This window comes from Pinus tabuliformis, chromosome 1_2, assembly GCF_031772625.1.
Source record: "Pinus tabuliformis cultivar Carrire ecotype Pingquan chromosome 1_2, CPIR1, whole genome shotgun sequence".
NCBI classification, from domain to species: domain Eukaryota; kingdom Viridiplantae; phylum Streptophyta; class Pinopsida; order Pinales; family Pinaceae; genus Pinus; species Pinus tabuliformis.
In genome coordinates this window covers 1298371072-1298385373 of record NC_142298.1, presented here as the reverse complement: position 1 = coordinate 1298385373, position 14302 = coordinate 1298371072, and the positions used below count along the sequence as shown (strand labels likewise).

General features: G+C 40.2%; 1 pseudogene; it reads right to left on the bottom strand.

Annotated features, from left to right (window-relative positions):
- Positions 1–11206, bottom strand: part of LOC149210991 (putative thimet oligopeptidase) — a 42598-nt pseudogene extending 31392 nt beyond the window's left edge.
- Between the last annotated feature and the right edge of the window lie 3096 nt (positions 11207–14302).

Sequence of the window (14302 nt, the reverse complement as noted above, 5' to 3'; positions counted from 1 at the left end):
CTTTGTTATTGCGATAAAGCGATTGAAAGATCGCATATCACAATGACAAGAGAGATGCATTTAAATGACACTTTGGTCTTTGCCGATGCGATATCGCTATCGGCGATCGGTGGTATTCGATGCATACACATAAAGAGCACATATCTTACACCCCGATGCGACGCTATATCGGCGATCGGCTATCGGCCCGGCCTCTTATGGGAAAACGCTTTAAGTATTAAACCCCGACCCGATGCGATATCGCTATCGGCCGTCGGCGGTATCCTATGCACTCTCATAAGGCGCTCAGGTCTTTCCCCGATGCGATGTGATATTGCTATCGGCGTTCGCCAGGGCTACTTTCAAACGATAGTGTAACTCTTTCCCCCATGCGATGCGACATTATTCATCGGTAATCGGCATTTCCAAAAAAGCGATTGCTTTAAGCTTTAAAGTTATATTTAAATCCGGTGGATAAAGCGCAGTTTTCAAAATGCCGTTAAATGCAAGGATAAGGTAAGGCATGTGTATTTAATAACTTTGCCCCTTCGGTTAACGAATACTTGCATCTAAGGCGTATCATATCTGTTGCACGCGTTGGGAGGTCATTCAACTGAATAACAGCGTAAAGGTCATTTAATGGATAGCAGGCCTTAAAATCACCATTAATGCATATACGATCTCTTACCAGTGATTGGATCCGCAGCCATTTTTTGAAAATTAATAGCGCCACGCTTCAAGTGATATATATCTTTCCCATTACGCTTTGTTTTCATTATTTCTCGTGTTACGATTTCTCTTGCGCTTGTGTAGAGTTCGTTTGTTGAGAAAAGCCTAAACGTGATCGGGAAGAAAAATAAGAAGAGTTCTGGTGCTACTACAACACCTGTTGCAGGTCAAGCTGCTTCAATTTCGAAGAAAGGCTTAATCTCGGACACTACGTGCGCTGGTCTTGCTAGGACCACATGGCAAGGCACATATAATCTGTTGGAGGCCGAGCAACCAAAAGTGACAGTGAGAACAGCTAGTGTTGATGTACTAAGGAAATCTGATGCAACGCTCAAAGACTTGGCCGACTCCTTTTTACACAGAATAGCGGCCAGAGAGAAGGTTCTCCCTTACACAGATGTGGTGCGCTGGGCAATTGAAGAAATCCCCATCACTGATAGAACTTTCCATACAAGGGACGGAAGGATTTTCGGGTCATTCAAGCCTGATGACCTGAGGCGAATGTATCATCTGCCTGAACCGGAGCTAGTCTACAATAGAACCTTCGTGGAAAAATTCGCAAGTGAAAATGAATCACCATCCGAACCCCTCCGAGATTGGAGGCAGAACCCAGCCAAGCACAAGCATGAAAGTTCGGGTAAGTACTCCAACGTTTCTTTGGCTTCTCCCTATTGCTATGCGGGGATTATGATGTGTAGACTGTGGGGATTACATGACTCTGTTAATATCAATATTGACATGGTTCCCTTAATGGAAGCGGCTATCAATGCTATAATCATGGATTGGGCCACTATTCTTTCTGATAAGTTGGTCGTAGCTGTTCGTGAATTCAGAAACAAAACTATAGTCTCCGAAAGGAAAATCCCGCCATTTTATTATTCTGCTTACATTATGGATACTTTGTGTCTTAATTCTGAGTTTCCTGTCCTCGGTTGGAGATGGACCACCCAAGATCCAACACCCATTCATCTATACCATCAGAAATTGTGGAAGTCCTCTTACAAGGACCATTTGTACCAAATTTGTAATGGTTTCATGGTGCCCATTTACTATTCTATTTATGACAGACCCATTTCCAGAATTTCCTATGAAGCTTCTTTCGACTTACCAGCCGTAGCAAGTTGGTTCGGGGAGGAGTATTTCACCTATATCAGAGTTTTTGGGAGTAAGGCTAGGCCGCATGTCCTCCCCTTATATATCCCAGACAAGCTGTTAGCCCAGGAAATCTGTTACCAGATTATGGCCGAGAGTGTCACACAAACTCTCAAAGAAGAGAAGAAGAAAGGTTGGCCCTCTTTTCCTTTAAGAATTGGGGTTTTTACTCTGCTTAATTACAAGCACGCAGAAAAAGAAGCGACAAAAATCCAAGCTTTATCCTTGGCCACTCTCCCAAGCAGACTCTATGATCCAAAGCAAACTGCCTACACTGCCCTAGAACAAGCAAAATTGACAAAAGTTGATCATCAAGAGGATCTGTTTGATGACCTGTTCGTAGGTACAGAGACAATAAGCCAAGCCAAACGGCTTGCAATAATGAAATACAATGATGAGGCGTTGACTGAGTTTAATAAACTTAGGGAACAGAGGTTGCAAACTCTTCCCCTAGAGTTATTATCCACAACCCCAGCGTCTTCCTCAAGCGAGCCTGGTCGGCAACAAATACATTCACCTCCGGTTACAACTAAAGAACAGGATAAACAACAGGAGGAAAGGCAGAAGAAGCTGCAGGCTGAGAAGCAGAGAAAAGAGCAAGCAGAGAGGCAGCAAAAGGCAAAGAAGGAAGAAGAGCAAAGGAAGAAGAAGGAAGAAGAGCAAAGGAAGAAGAAGGAAGAAGAGAAACTAAAGAAAGAACTGGCAGATAGGCAGGAAAAGGAATTAGAGGAGCAACAGCGGAAAGCACTTGAAGAACAGCAGAAGTTAGAACAAGAAAAGGAACGGAGCAAAGCCCCTACAGAGCAACATAAGCAAACCTCCACCGATTCTGAATTGATTAAACAATGGAACCAATTCGATTCCATTATCAGTGGTAAGGAAGGCTCCAAAGACAAAGGCTCCTCTAAAACAAGCGATGCACCCGATACCACTTCTTCTCAGGTTCTAGGGGGGACCAGCGGCCCACCCATTTCACAAGATGTCGAGGTAATCAATAAGGACCCTTCCGATCAAATTGTTCTCCAGGTGGAAGAAATTCCTCCCCTGGATATTTTCTATAGCCCAAAGCATAGAGCCGTTATTAAGCGCTCTAAGAAAAGACGAAGGCTTGATCAACCTTCTATCTTGCCTGAGCAAACAGTCACGGGCAATATGGTCTAGAAGGAGGATTTGGATCCCTCCGATGATCTGACAAAGCTGTCGCAATTCGCGGGAGCTTATTCTGCAGCAACCATCGACAAAGCATCGGAGGTAAGTCTTCTGTTGAAGACTAAGGACCATGAAATATATGCATTACAGGCAGAGGTAATTGAAGCGAAAAACAAAGCAGCGCAGGTGGAAGAGCAGTTGCTGGCTCAATAGTAGGAAAACAATTTGTTAACCCAGCAACTGCAAATTGAAAGACAAAGGATAGACCAAAGTGAAACTCAGAAGGCAAAAGAATTGTCGGAGGCATTGTCACAGTTGAAAGCATCAAATGAGTTGATGATGAAATCAAAAGATGAGCGAATAGCTCAACTATCAACACAGCTTGAAGGTATCAAGAGCACACAAAATGTGAAAGTCTTCAGAGCAGAGGCAACTCAAATAAATGGCGCATTAATATCTCAGATCAGACTTTTATGTCAAAAACTTACTAAGGCTGAGCAATTATGCGAAATATCTACAACAGTGTGTGAGCAAATAGAGAAGGCCAGGAATGAGCTAGATCAGGCCGAAGAAGCCATATCCGATTATATTGAGTGGCAAGACACTAACGAAGGGAAAGCGGCGAATTTGTCCCGAATCCATGAAGCGTACAAAGACATCCTCTTCACGGAATGGAACACTCAGGTAATGAAAGCAGAAAGGGCGGCTTCCAGGTGTAAAATAATTGCCAGCAATATGACCGACCTAGTCAATGATACACTTTATTTGGCTAACATGATTTCCAAGTGCACACCTGGAAGCATAACAACAGCAGATATGCTTGAACAAACAAATTACCATGACTTGGAGGAACAGAGGAAGTTAATTACCGGAGTAAATACTTTAACCTCTGATACATATTGGCTCTTTCTAGTCAAGCCACATACTCAAAGGTCTGCTCTCAAGTGTTTAACAGATGCCCTCGGATGCCTGATCCCCGACATTCAAGATGCTACATATGATGACCAGCTAACTTCGCGTCTCAACACTCCACCAGAAGTAGAGCCAATGCTGGCGATATGTCAGCTAAGGAATAAAGGCAAAGAACCCACCGAATGAAGCATTGCCGCCAACTGCCAGATTGCCAAGAAAGATGGAACAAACATTTATTGATGCCAATTTAATAGCTTTTCAGTTGTTTAGATATTTAGATTAGTATAGTATTTATAGACCCTTTCATTGTTTTGGAAAGGGTCGTAAAATTTTGTAATAAGACTTAAAGGCCGAAGTTTGCACTATTGTGCTTCAGTCTATATTCTTTTTGTGAAACTCGACCAACGGTTCTTAATTTTGATTAGAAGGCTGCTTTATACAACTGCGCACGACTATCTGTTGTTTGGAATGCTTTCCGATTTGAAGGAAGAACTGCGACATAGTGATTAATATACTGGAATGATCGATCAGCTTACATGGTACTATTATCTGTATCTGTGTTCTTTCTTATTATATGAATTGCTGTGTTATTATCTTTGCTATTGTTGAATGCATGTATGCGATATAACAACGAATCTTCATTTCGTTTCACTATTGAATGTTTTGGTGATTTGTTATCTCTTTCACTCATGTATGTATCAATGATATGAATGATTAAGTGTAGTAATTTGCTCTTATCGCTCTGCATAACTAATTATGCAGAGCAATGTTTAAATGGTTTAAACGTCTATGCTTAAAGTGTTAGAGTCATCTATATGCCTGCCCTAAAGCACAGACCATCAAACGCTACGCTTTGCCAAGTGATAAGTCCCGGGATCCAATTATAGTTATTACATTTTGGTTTGTAGTTTAGCTGTCCGCTTATTACCATCTTATGTCATAAGTCATTCATCCATCCCATTCACTTATAGTTCTTGGGAAACTGGTCCCATTATCCCCAGTCGGAACCACTATTCCAAACGGAAAAGGAGCTGCACTAAGGTCCGGACCGGGTGGTTTCACCTTTGTTGTGGCAGCGATCTTCGAGGCCTCAACAAAGTTGTAATTAGTTAGCTCAATTAATTGAGTTAAGTCCAGTTAGATTAGTTCCAACAGTTTGTGGAACTGATTGTGAGTTTGGTTAGTTAATGCATGCATACATGTAACTAATGCACTTCAGATAACTGAATATTCTCTCATAAATAACTCATGCATATCAGTTCAGTCAGAGACCTAGTTTAGATCAGAGGAAGGGATAGTTTACTATCAGTTGGAGGCTTTTTCCTATATAGGAAACTCATCCATGCAGAAGGAATTATCCCCTTCAGGATTGCGCAGTTACTTCTACGTTTGGTGAGTTGTGTGAGAGGTGAATGCACACAGGTGGCAGCATTGGACCCCGAGAGAAACTGCGCAAGGAAATAGGAGGCTTGGAGGGCAGAGGAGAAGGTTTGTGAGAAGCCTTTGACTGTCTATGAGTAGTAGAGGGATTGTACTGGGAGCTGGATAGCTTGTGATCTAAAGAATTGTGTAATCCAGACATATTTCCCCTTGTATTATAATACAGAGGTCGGGTTTTTTAGCTGACGCTTTCCCCAGAGTATTCTTTTGAGTTTCATGTGTATGATTTCTTCTTCTCCGTTATATGTGTTCTATTTGATCTTGCTCAAAATTGATTAAGCTGCGACAAGTTTGTTTGTAGAAGTAGATCAAATATTTTGCTTTATTATATTGCATTATCAGGTGATCTACAATGGGAAATTCTACATGGTATCAGAGCAAAGGTGATCAAATAAAAGAACAATATACAAACAAGGGATAAGTTTGAAGTTTGAGGTTCCTAATTATAGAAATTGATTTCTTATCACATCTCAATTTCACCAATGGCGTTTAGTGGTTTGAGACTCAAGTATGCCCTTGATGGCAGCTCGAATTATATAGCCTAGAAGGATTGCATGGAAGTGGTATTAGAGGATAATGGTCTAAAGGACTTCATTGATCAAGAAGTCCCCAACTTAGTAGTAGTTAATGCCCAAGAATTGGCGGAATGGAAGAAATATGTGGCTAGAGCGAGGAGAATACTTCTAGAGGGAGTTCGAGACCACATAGTCTCAAGTCTCCATGGGAAGGAGACACCATTTTCAATGTGGAAAACATTGAAAGATCTATATCAGAAGAGAAGCCATCATAGGAAGTTGGCGCTGAAAGACTAGCTTCGGAAAATCAAGTGTGAAAAGGGTGACATGATCTCTACATATCTGAACAAGCTCACCACCTGCAAGGATGAGCTTGGAAGTGTAGGGATCACGACAGCCTATGATGACATGGTGAGTCTTTCTCTCCTCGGTCTTCCTAAGAGCTGGCATAGCTACCAAGACTCAGTAAATGGAAGAGAGAAACTGCTAGATTGGGAACGACTTTGGTCAGATCTGATGTAGGAGGAGATAAGGAGAAGCACCAGAGGTTTTTCTTCATCGAAGGAGGATGAAGAAAATTTTTCCTTAGCGAGTAAGGAAAAGAAAGGGAAGGAGAATGATTCTCATCCCAAATCAAGTTCTTCCTATGGTGGGAAGAAGTTTGACAAATTGAAAGTGTGATGCTTTCATTGTCATGAGGTGGGCCATTTTGCTGCAAATTGTCCACTTAAGAAATCCAAGAAGGGATCCAAGGAAGGATCAGAAGGTGAGGCACTGGCCTCACAATTCGAGTTGGATTTCACCCTTATTGCATGCATGGTTTCATCCATGGTGGGATGTGGTTGGTTTGTTGAAGGTGGAGCTTCATTCCATATCACCGGCGATAGGCATTTGTTCAGTACCTTGGAGGAGAAAGATCTCTAGATACTCATAGAGATGGGTAATGATGAAAAGTATAGTGTCTCAGAAGTAGGCACAATTGTTTTTCAGAGGGAGCATGGAGCTCGCATTACCTTGTTAGATGTGAAATATGTGCCAGGACTGAGGAAAAACTTAGTATCGATCACAATGCTGGAAGACAAAGGCTATGATGTAGTCTTCACTAAGGGAAATGTTTTCCTTAGACACGTCACCACAAGACAGGTGAAGGAGACTGGTTCACAAGTCAAGAAACTATATGCTTTTGAGGTTCAAGATGCATGCAAAGCCTTGAGGAGCAAGGCAACTGATGGAAACTTGGTGGTTGAGAGGGAGAGTACATTACCTCTCAACATGGAACACTAGAATAAGTCTCAGACAATTGTGGAGGAGCCATAATTGGTGAAGCAGCTTCAGGAGGTTGTGGAGCAGCCACAACTAGAGAAGCCGAGAGGAGACCGAGTGGAGGCATCCACTCATGCAGAGGCCTCCAGTAGGGGGAATTTTGAGCCAAGTGAGCATAGCGATTACATGCATCCATACCTCCAAGTTCGAGGTGGGGTGATGTGGAGTGACAGTCCCAAGAAGGCTAGAATAGGGGCAAGATCATTGAGGTACCCAACGTCCTTGATTAGACCTTGCTATGGGAGCCCCAATGAGGAGTAGCAGGACTGGCTGAGTGGGTAGAGACAGATGCAAATGGAGTGACAGAGGAAGCTTCAACATTAGAGGATGTTTCTAGCCCAATAGGGAGGTCAGTTGGGAAATCAGTTACTTACTTCTTAGTAACTGAGTTGCAGTGCAGTAGTGAGCAACATGATGAGAGGAGGTGCAGTGCGGATACATGCTCGGATATATGACCAGTAGCAGCATGGATGTAGTAGCAGGAATCAGTGTGATTGATGTAGTCAGAGATCAAAGTGACAGAGGTTATGTTATCACAAAATCAAGCACTGAAGGCTGCCAATCAACAAGACTCTGTGTAACTGTTTCAAACCAGGCTTTTAACTAAGGCTTAGCCTCCTTAGTCTGAGAGGGCTCTCTCACAGGTTATTAATATTGAACAAGATGGCTAACTCTTATAAGACACATGAAGAAAATATACTAGCTGGACAAATATCAAATTGATTCCCATTGGGCTTATGGAGTCACTAAAATCTCAGTAAACAATGGCACTATCCTTTCATAGAAATCAGGGCACTTTACATCTAATGTTCAAACATAACTTACATGAGACACAGTTTGCCAAGCATACAGGAAGTCAGAGCATGAAACATGAGTTCTGAGTGATTATGCAGTAACAAAACTGTAAAAGAACACTAAGAGAATAAACCATCATACATTTGAACAATAAGATCTATTGTGAATCCTGAGAAGAAACAACAGTCATTTGCATTACTGAAATCTGCTATACATAAACCAAAATAGACTTGTCTTTTGTCAAAACATCCAACCCCTATTACATCCAAGTCTGATCTATATATAGGGATACATTCTTAACCACCTTGAGCTTCCTCCTCCAGCATGAGGGGAGCTCGAAGACTGCTATTAACTACTCCTATCTACTGTTTAACTAATTCATTAAATACATTAAGTGCTGAACTGTAATTACAAAGAGTCCTAATTAAACTAAAACTCTGATTCTATTCTCCTCGTAGCATGATTCTTTCTTGATCCTTGACACCTGTCTCCTTTTAGTTTGGCCGAGATAGCTGAGAGAAGGATGCAAGGAACAAGCTAGCTTTGGATACTGAATGCGCTGATGGTTCATTAATCATAAGGATAAAACCCCTGTTTTTCCGGTCCTTGTCTCCCACCATTCTTCAAAAATTAAGCAGCATGTTCCCAGCTCTTTAATACCCCAAAAATAATGAGCATCACCATATTCCCAAATGTGCTGGAAGCTTTGTTGATTGAACAGGTGTATAAGCCAAAATTCTTCGTATGCATCTCCTTCCAAAACCCTAACAACCGGTAATAAAGTACCTTTATCAAAGCTTTAACTTAAGACAAAATATTTCACCTTTACAAAAAGGCACACTTGTCATTATCTGAATGGCTATGCTAGCCTCATGTGGTCTCCTTAATGTTCCTTAGGTATTTCCTTTGATAATTTTCTGATCCTACCATCAAACTGTTTGTCTTCATCATAAAACAACACCTACAGCAGTTTCGTAGTGCGCTACGAAACTGCTGTGTAATTTCAAAAACACAGTCTTTGACTTTCCTCTGTTTGTATACCTTATCTTCAATTTCATTGCATGAAAAAGGAGCATCAGATTTGTCTTGTCTTTTAATATCTGAATCAGAAGTGACACAGCTACCATTGCCAAAAACCTGTTCAAGTAAATTGAAAAAGTCCTTATCATGCTTGTTGAATTCTTGGATATCACTCTGCTCCTTTGCTCTCTTTCCGTCTTTTGCTGGAGATCTAACAGGTGAAAAACATGTGTTCAATAACATGATGTGCCCTCTATTTTTAGAACAATCCTTTCCACCCTCTTTAGAAAAATTCTTTCAACTGTTCTAAAGTATCCTTTGCCCTGGTTTCCTCCAGTGGATATCTTCGGAAAGCAGGCTCAAAACAACTTTTACAAAACCTGTGAAACCAAATTGTCAACACTGTAAGGGCTATCCTTTGGATAAAGATCTCGAAGAAGTGCCTTTGTATCCACCACTTCATTGGTATGAATAATCTGATCAAAAGGCATAAGACTATCTTTTGTTTAGTTTTCAGCTCAGAGAAAGATTTTCGTTTCTTCTTTAAAGCCCTGCAAACTTCGTCTGGAACTGGTTTATGGATATCCTTATAGAATCCGCTCATCATTTTTAGGATTACACTTTCATGACACAAATTCTCTAGAAGCTGGCTAGAAAGTTCAACAAAATCAGTTTCCACTCTAATCCCCGAAAATTTTGCTAATGATACATGGTTGCAAATATGATGTACCACATGGACAAAATGTTGAAAATATGTAACCACTTCTGCAAATCGCAGAACTGCAGGATTATCTGCCGTAGGCTTTGTGAAGTTTGCAATCAACGTAGCTACTGGTAACTGGCGAGTGCCATTTTGCATCAAGCAGCCATCCTGAAGAAGGATAACACATGCATGGGAAAACTTTCCATCTCTAATATACACATCAAGGTAGCAGAAACCCAAAAGCTGATTACAAGACGAATCAAAAACTGAGTATAGTGACGCATCAGGATGCCAAACTTCGATTGCTTGTACTGTCTCAAATTTTAGGCAAAAAAAAAAAAAACTGTTCATAAATTTTCAGAATCCCTGATGTAATAGAATCCACTGGAAAATATTGTTTCACAGTCGCATAATCTATTTCAAACTCTAGTTCTTCTGCTTTGTGCATATAGTATTGTAAATCCTCCATTCCCAATACAGCTTCTCCTTCCTCCTCTCTCTTCAAATCCCTAAGTCTTTGCAGTTCCTTAGCAGCTGAATTTGATATATTCTCTGATATATCCACTAGAAACTCCATAACCTTAAAGGTGTTTTAGCCATCTGATTCTCTAGTGCATATTCTGCATAATTAGAATATCCCAGCAAGCGTGCCATCTTATGCCTTAATTGGATCAATTCTTCAAGGATCTTTGTATTCTCCGTCAAGCATCTTTAGTCTTTTGCTACTGCCACAGCTTTCCTAGTTGCTCCAACCTTGCAATGCTTTAGTATAGGATAATTATGGGTTGGCTTATCATTCACCCGTAGCTTCCCATCCTCTGTTTCAATATCATGATGACAGGTATTGCATGCGGTTACAAATGCAGGTGCTGTAGGATTATGCAAGTGATAAAGAATCATCATGGAAGAATGCTTGGCACGTGGCAAAGTATCACATTGGTAGTGATTTCCTTGACAAAAGCTAAGAAAGGCCTGACGGGTATCAAAGAATTCACTCTCCAAAATTTCATCTTTATCCCTAGTATCTGCAGGAACATCTGTCACTTCAACAGAATTAAATAAATGCTTTTTCCTTACTGTTGACAGGATGCCACTCCCTTTCATCAAGCTTTTGTTGTACCTCGTAACAAATATCACATAATTGTCAATTCTTACATTGGCTGCAAGCCCAACGTTTGCCAGAAACAATGAAATGACAGTAATGAGAACATGCATATTGCAAATGAACCATAATAAAGTCTTTTTTCATTGGAGATATGGACTCCCCAAGTTTCTGCATTAATAAAGCATCCTTTGAGGCATTGCTTGCAAGCTCAGCTTGTGATGCAGCTTCTGATGCTCTTTTGGTTGCAGTTTTCTTGGTCTTTCCTTTCGCTTGTTGAAGTTGCATTATCATATCTTTTGCAGCGCCTGGCCAATAATCACCATCAAAATATGACAAGCGAGCTGCAGTTACCTTAGCCTTGCATTCACCAGTGGACATAAACATGACAGCTGGGTAAGGTCTGCTATGGATTAGGACAAATCCCCGATTTCGTAGCGCGCTACGAAACCACCTAACATGTAGCGCTGCGAAACTGCTAAAAAGGATTTATGCACTGCGAAAACACTTTGTCCTTAAGCTAGTCTGAGCAATTTTGGCAACAGAATTTTCAGTGATAACAGTGGCTCCACTTGGGATAGTGTGCCCTTGTGGTACACTAAGAACTCGCAGGTCCAGTGCCTTATAAAATTTATTTGACAAACATCTTCTTTAAGTTCCTTGGGCCTTCACCTCGGGCTTTAGCTGGATGATCACTGTAGGAGAAAGAAAACTACATCTGCTGAAAAAAATGCTCAATCAACCTTGAGCTTATTTGCAATTTCCTACCTACCTACCCTATCAATTTCAAACTTCTTTCAGCTCAATCAATGTGAAATTTCCAATGTAGCCAATCATTTGTCTTATCTGATATTTGATTTCTTTGACTGCATCGGAGTTCTGAGCCAATATGATAGTATGATAACCGCTGCCACTGAAATTGTCTCTGATCTTTATAGAAAAACTGAAACAATGGAGAGTAAAACTCTTCCATGTAATCAGCTATAGGATCCCAGAATACATGATCAGCTTGATTTTTCTTGTAACTTTCTGGTTGTGCAAACTGATCTTCAACAACAGTGTTCAGTTCCTCAATCGTGAAAGAGAAAGGAACTAGCATTGTCTCCTTGCATTCTACCATAGAAAACTTTTGAAAATAATGATCATGATTATGAAAACTACATGCCTGAATTTGACCTTCTACACCTTCAATTTCTTTCTCAATGTCCTCAGCAACTTCATCCAAAAATCTCATCTTATCCTCTGCCTTGCAGTCAAAGGATTTTAGATATGAGGACAAGGACAAAGAAAAATTTTCATCTGTTTCTCTATTACTATGATCATAATTCCATTGTTTGAAATCTTGAACTGAAGGAGAGTTTGTCACCACCTCTGACCTATCTATCCATTCCTCCAAAAACATAAGCCAAAAGTCTTGAAATGACTTAATGGATTTGACAGGAAAGCTTTCAACCCATTGTTTACATTTCCCTTGAAGTGAATCATAGAATAACATAATGCAAACATCCTCATGTTTAACTCTAAGAAGCTCTAAAAATTCGCAAAAATCTGTTATATGCTTCAAAGTTAAACTCAAATCTTCTCCGTTGAATTTTGGACCATTCCTTAGAAAATATGCATCCTTGGGAAAATGATTTGGGAAACCATGAATTCCTGAAAAATCTATGCATGCATACCTTGAAATAAGAATGGTAGCATCTGGGTCCTTCATAACTCCAGTGGAATCACCATGAATCTATGAATTTCGAATTCTTCAACAATGGAGTCGCCAAGGTAGATTTGCAGCCTCAAAAACCTTCTGAGCTCCTGCTACCTTCAGAAGTTCAGCTTCATAATTTCGGGAAAGAATAAACTTCAGGCTCCTAGCAGACGCACCAAAATGTTATCACAAAATCAAGCACTGAAGGCTGCCAATCAGCAAGACTCTGTGTAACTGTTTCAAACCAGGCTTTTAACTAAGGCTTAGCCTCCTTAGTCTGAGAGGGCTCTCTCACAGGTTATTAATATTGAACAAGATGGCTAACTCTTATAAGACACATGAAGAAAATATGCTGGCTGGACAAATATCAAATTGATTCCCATTGGGCTTATGGAGTCACTAAAATCTCAGTAAACAATGGCACTATCCTTTCATAGAAATCAGGGCACTTTACATCTAATGTTCAAACATAACTTACATGAGACACAGTTTGCCAAGCATACAGGAAGTCAGAGCATGAAACATGAGTTCTGAGTGATTATGCAGTAACAAAACTGTAAAAGAACACTAAGAGAATAAACCATCATACATTTGAACAATAAGATCTATTGTGAATCCTGAGAAGAAACAACAGTCATTTGCATTACTGAAATCTGCTATACATAAACCAAAATAGACTTGTCTTTTGTCAAAACATCCAACCCCTATTACATCCAAGTCTGATCTATATATAGGGATACATTCTTAACCACCTTGAGCTTCCTCCTCCAGCATGAGGGGAGCTCGAAGACTGCTATTAACTACTCCTATCTACTGTTTAACTAATTCATTAAATACATTAAGTGCTGAACTGTAATTACAAAGAGTCCTAATTAAACTAAAACTCTGATTCTATTCTCCTCGTAGCATGATTCTTTCTTGATCCTTGACACCTGTCTCCTTTTAGTTTGGCCGAGATAGCTGAGAGAAGGATGCAATGAACAAGCTAGCTTTGGATACTAAATGCGCTGATGGTTCATTAATCATAAGGATAAAACCCCTGTTTTTCCGGTCCTTGTCTCCCACCATTCTTCAAAAATTAAGCATCATGTTCCCAGCTCTTTAATACCCCAAAAATAACAAACATCACCATATTCCCAAATGTGCTGGAAGCTTTGTTGATTGAACAGGTGTATAAGCCAAAATTCTTCGTATGCATCTCCTTCCAAAACCCTAACAACCGGTAATAAAGTACCTTTATCAAAGCTTTAACTTAAGACAAAATATTTCACCTTTACAAAAAGGCACACTTGTCATTATCTGAATGGCTATGCTAGCCTCATGTGGTCTCCTTAATGTTCCTTAGGTATTTCCTTTGATAATTTTCTGATCCTACCATCAAACTGTTTGTCTTCATCATAAAACAACACCTACAGCAGTTTCGTAGCGTGCTACGAAACTGCTGTGTAATTTCAAAAACACAGTCTTTGACTTTCCTTTGTTTGTATACCTTATCTTCAATTTCATTGCCTGAAAAAGGAGCATCAGATTTGTCTTGTCTTTTAATATCTGAATCAGAAGTGACACAGCTACCATTGCCAAAAACCTGTTCAAGTAAATTGAAAAAGTCCTTATCATGCTTGTTGAATTCTTGGATATCACTCTGCTCCTTTGCTCTCTTTCCGTCTTTTGCTGGAGATCTAACAGGTGAAAAACACGTGTTCAATAACATGCTGTGCCCTCTATTTTTAGAACAATCCTTTCCACCCTCTTTAGAAAAATTCTTTCAACTATTCTAAAGTATC